Here is a 5,804-nt window from a genome sequence, read left to right as displayed (position 1 = left end):
CACTCATCAGCTTGTTATTCAGGTTGGTGGCATTATCCATGATGATTTTACTTGGTAGACCATAGCGGCATACCAACTCCTTCTTAATGAACCTGACCACTACCTTTCAGGTAATACTGGCATATGAAGCCGCTTCGACCCATTTAGTAAAATAATTGATGGCCACTAGGATGAAACGATGTCTGTTTGAGGCTTTAGGCTCGATAGGTCCTATGACACCCATTCCCCACATAGAGAAAGGCCACGACGCTGATAGAACATTCAATGGAATTGGGGGTGCATTGATATTATCAGCATAAATTTGACATCTGTGGCATTTCCTTACATAGTTATAGCAATCAGTCTCCATCGTTAACCAGTAATATCCTGCCCTTAATATCTTCCTAGCCATGGCATGTCCATTTGCATGGGTCCCAAACAAGCCCTCGTGTACATCGGTAAGGATTGCTTCCGCCTCTTTCACTTCGACACACCTAAGGAGTACCATGTTATGATTCCTTTTGTAAAGCACTTCTTCATTTAGGAAGAAACTCATGGCCAATCTTCTTAAGGTCCTTTTATCATTCTCCGAGGAACCTAGAGGGTATTCTTTTTTCTTGATGTATTCTTTTATATCGTGGTACCAAGGTTTGCCATCTTCTTCTACTTCTATCGCATTGCAATAAGCTGGTTGACTTCTGCTTCCTATACTGATGAGTGGTTGGTCATTTCCGCTGATGTGGAATATCGAGGATAATGTTGATAGCGCATCGGCTAATCGATTGTCTTCTCTAGGGATGTGGTAGAAATCGGCCTGCTCGAATTGCTCAACTAACCTCCGTATGTGATCTCTCTAAGGTATCAGCTTGCTATCACGAGTTTCCCATTCTCCCTTTACTTGGTGGATTACTAGAGCGAAGTCTCTGAAAACTTTGAGGATTTTTGCTTTTGATTCTATAGCCGCTTGTAAGCCTAAGGCGCATGCCTCATACTCAGCTATATTGTTGGTGCAGTCGAAACATAGCCTGGCAGTGATAGGAATGAAATTGCCATGGGGAGATACCAATACTGCTCCTACCCCATGTCCAAACGCATTGGAGGCTCCATCAAATACGAGTGTCCATTTTTTGTCTTCTTCTTGATCTTCTAAGGACAATGTCATGATACCTTTATCAGGAAGCTCTTGATGCATTGACCCATGTCCTTCTATCGGCTGATGGGCTAAGTACTCAGCAAGTGCACTTCCTTTGATCGCCTTTTGGGTGACTTAGACAATGTCATATTCTAATAATAGTACTTGCCACCTGGCGATTCTTCCCGTCAACATTGGTTTCTCAAAAATATGTTTCATCGGGTCCATTTTAGACACAAGCCACGTAGTGTGACTCAACATATATTGCCTTAGTCGGCATGATGCCCAAGGTAATGCACAACATGTGCATTCCAGTAAGGAATATCTTGTCTCACAGTCTGTGAACTTCTTACTCAAGTAGTAAATAGCCCGCTCTTTCTTGCCAGATTCGTCATGTTGAGCCAAGACACACCCCATAGAGTCTTCCAATACTGTTATGTACATTATCAACGGCCGTCCATGTATCAGAGGCATTAATATGGGTGGGTTTAAAAGGTACTGCTTAATTTTTTAAAAAGCCTTTTGACATTCTTCATTCCACTTGACGGGTTGGTTCTTCCTCAGGAGCTTGAAGATGGGCTCACACGTAGCTGTCAACTGTGATATGAGTCTGGAGATGTAGTTCAACTTACCTAGGAAACCTCTGACTTCTTTCTCTGTTTTCGGAGGAAGCATCTCAGTGATAGCTTTCACCTTTTCAGGATCGACCTCAATGCCCCTCTGACTGACTATAAAGCCGAGAACTCGACCTGACTTGACCCCGAAACTAAACTTGGCGGGGTTTAGTTTGAGGTTATAATCTCGTAATCTTTTGAACAACTTCTGTAGGTTTTCCACATGCTCCCCTTCAGCCTTTGATTTGCATATTATCATCGACATAGACTTCAACCTCTTTATGCATCATGTCATAGAAAAGAGCGACCATGGCACGCTGGTATGTGGCCATGGCATTTCTTAGACGAAATGGCATAACCTGATAGCAGTAGGTCCCCCACATTGTGATGAAAGTGGTCTTCTCTACATCCTCTTCTGCCATCTTGATTTGGTGGTAACCAGAATATCCATCCCTAAACGAGAAGAGTGCATGGTCTGCCGTGCCGTCCACCAGTACATCTATATGGGGTACTGGAAAATTATCCTTTGGGCTTGCCTTGTTGAGATCCCAGTAGTCAACACATATTCGAAGTTTCCCACCTTTCTTTGGTACAACGACCACATTTGCCACCCATTCGGGGTACTTCGCAACTTTTATGAATCCAGATGTTAACCATTTTTGGATTTCGTCTTTCACCCTAAGAGAGAGGCTTGGCTTCATTCTTCTCAGTTTTTGCTTGACTGGTAAAGACTCAGGTTTCAGAGGTAATTTGTGTTCCACTATACTGTGATCCAGACCTGGCATATTGCTATAGGACCAAGCGAAGACATCCTTGTACTCTTGTAGTAATTTGATTAGCTTGTTCCTTTCACTCGGGTCCATCATAGTGCCTACTTTGATCTCTTTCTTGTCATCCTCCGTCCCTAGATTCATTAGCTCGATAGGCTCATCATGGGGTTCAATCTCTCTGCTCTCCTGTTCAACCAATCTTAATAACTCAGGAGATGCTTCCCAATCATCTTCACTATCTTCCTCTCCTACCAAGTTTATAGGATGATCAAAGTTGTATGAATGATTATTGACATGGTCATTATTTTCGGACATATTTTCAGATCTGCATTATAGTAGGTCAATGTCAGTTTTTATGTTGATTTTCTTTTTGGTGTTTTATTGGTTATTTTTTTGTGTTTTTGTGGAAAGGAAATAAATGACAAATAAAAGGTGAAAACAACAATATAAACGGAAAGACTAATGTTTGTATGGTATGGTGTTATATGATGCAAAAATTGCAAATGCATGAATTAATTCATTGAAATTGTACCAATACATAATGACAAATGAAAATTCAATCTTAAACAAAGAAACAACAACATCCAAACGCTCTATGAATGGCTAATGGAGTATAACACTAGATTACTTGTCTTCCCAGAAGACTGATGATGGTGCCTCGACTTCAACCCAGTTGGTGAGAGCGGTTCTTGTGGTCCACTGGAAAACATAACAATCTGACTGATTTGAGCATTCCCCTTCAAGCATGGACACCGATCCCTGAGACTCAATCCCTGCACTGACGAAATATGGCTTGGTGTGTGGAATAGGGAAATCTGCCTTCTTATACTCAAACTGTCCCATGTGGGCCCACCCTTTCCTTTTTGCTTCTTCCTTTATCCTTGTCTTGTCGGCTTTGGTTGGATTATAGCCTAGACCGAAACGACTCTTGTTTCCGATGGGTATCATTATGTCCTCCACTCCTTGCCCATATTTGCCTAGGCATTTCCCTGGCTGGTATCCTTCCTTAATCATCATTAAGGCTGCTTTAGATGGATGTGGCCCTATCATCGATGCCCCTTCTACAAAGGTGGTGTTGGCAATTTCCAAAGCCTGGAATTAGGTTTCAAGTGCTTCCTCAGCCGCTTCAATATATGGGGTGTCAAAGGGCCTAGATACCAGCATATCCTCCTCACCCATTATTATCAACAACTTCCCATTAATGATGAATTTGATCCGCTGATGCAAGGTTGAGGGAACTGCTTTTGCAGTATGGATCCATGGCCTTCCTAGCAAACAACTGTATATTGGGTTTATGTCCATCACTTGGAAAAGAATCTCGAAAGTACAAGGCCCAATTTTTATGGGCAATTCAATTTCTCCCATGACTTCTCTCTTGGACCCATCAAATGTCTTAACAATCATAGCACTGGACCTCATATGCGAGTAGTTGACAGGAAGTCTAGACAACGTTCTCTTAGTCATCACATTCAAAGATGTACCATTATCTATGAGGACTTTTCCAATCACACAGTCTTGGAACATGATAGAGATGTGAAGAGGGTTGATGTGGCCATTCCCTTCGTCAGGTATTTCCTGATCGCTGAAGGATATAAAATTGTCAGCAACAATGTTATTCACGAAGCCCCCAACTTATCTGTAGTTATGTCTTGACTGACATGGGCATGATTTAAAATTTTAAGTAGCACATTCCTATGAGGCTCTAAATCCATTAGCAACGAAAGTATGGATATTCTAGCAGGTGTGCGCTTTAACTGATCGGCCACCTTATATTCGCTTTGCTTTATAAATTTCAGGAATTCATTGGCTTGCTCATTAGAAATCTCTTGACCATCTTTTAACTCATCCATGGGCGATCCTTCTTGGCCAATTTCAGGGATTGTTGGAGCATCAACCTTCTCTTTCCCCTTATAGATGGTGACTGTGTTTTTTCCCGTCTCTGGAGGTCCATAGACTCTGCCGCTCCGGGTAATTCTGCTGACTCCAGCGACATTGGTTACCTCTAATGCATGTTCTGGTAGTGTGATGTCCTCCCAGCCATACCTCCAAGGTACTGCTTTGTCGGATTCATAGGGAAACGGGTGAGGTATGTCTGCTACCATGGGCCCCATTTTCGTGAGGTATGGGAACCATTGTGGTTGTCATATCTAGTGATATACCCTTTGGAATACTCAACATTGGTTCGAACTGAACCAATGTTGGAATGAATGTTGTTATATCTACATTGTCTCCTACTACATTGACTTCTGGGCATGTCGACTTTCTCCCCACAACCATCAATTTGGTATCCATCATTTTTTTAATAGCATTTTAAATTCCGCACAATTCTCAATTACAAGGCCTGTTAAACCATGCATCTCACAACATCCTTCACCATCTTCAGTTTCTTTTAACACCTCAATCATACCCTGGTTGCACATTTCCTTGAAGATAACTTTCACCGGAGTGCGTATCTCGGACACATCCTTCAGGAAAGATTCCTCTTGGACCTCTTCAACAACATTCACCCCATGGTTCCCATGATTTGGCAGAGGATTGTTACTAACATTTGGCGCTCATTGTCTAAAGTTGAGCCATTTCGAGTCGATGAGGTGTTGTACCTTGAATTTTAAAGCTCCGCAATTCTCAATGGAATGCCCTACTGTTAGGTATCAGTGGCTAAAATACACATAGAAGGGGGGTTGAATAGGTGTAGCGGTCAGAGTATCCGCTTTTTCGAAAACAACAAATTATTCAGAAATAACCCTAGATTAATCGATTAACAGAATACAAATAATCGATTAACGCAATTACTTTAATCAATTAAAACAACTCAGAAATTACAAACAGATTCGGTTTCTTGCATGACAATTAACCGAGATTAAAACGAATATACAGAGCTTACAAAATATCAGAGTTACACCAGCATATAGTATAGAAACATAATATAGCAATTAAAACAACTATACAAAGTAACCGATTAAAGCAATAAAGAGAGAAAGAGAGAGAAAAATCACGCAACACGATTTTTATCCTAGTTCGTTTGCGTGTCCACTTGCAAACTACATCCAGGCCTCCCGGCTGATCTGGGAGATTTTTCTTCACTATAATTGAAATAATGTTTTACAAGCAATTCTTCCAATTACAACACTTAGATATTCACTTGAAACTAAAGAACCTTATTCCTTGGTTTGACTCCCTACCTACCGCCCAAGAAAACCTTTCTTATGGTGTAGCCCCAACCAAGAACCTATTTTTTCTATCAAGAACTCTAAGCTAATGAAGATACAACACAATCTCGTTGGTGGTAAGACACCTTGAGATTCCCAA

The 5,804-nt window shown here is 41.4% G+C and overlaps 1 pseudogene; it reads right to left on the bottom strand.

Annotated features, from left to right (window-relative positions):
• LOC109356217 overlaps nt 1–5,804 on the bottom strand; it is a 12,804-nt pseudogene that overhangs the window by 653 nt on the left and 6,347 nt on the right.

The sequence above is a fragment of the Lupinus angustifolius genome, chromosome LG09 (genome assembly GCF_001865875.1).
Source record: "Lupinus angustifolius cultivar Tanjil chromosome LG09, LupAngTanjil_v1.0, whole genome shotgun sequence".
In the NCBI taxonomy this organism is placed as follows: Eukaryota; Viridiplantae; Streptophyta; class Magnoliopsida; order Fabales; family Fabaceae; genus Lupinus; species Lupinus angustifolius.
Note: the sequence above shows the minus strand (reverse complement) of the source record. Positions and strands in the feature narration are given on the sequence as shown.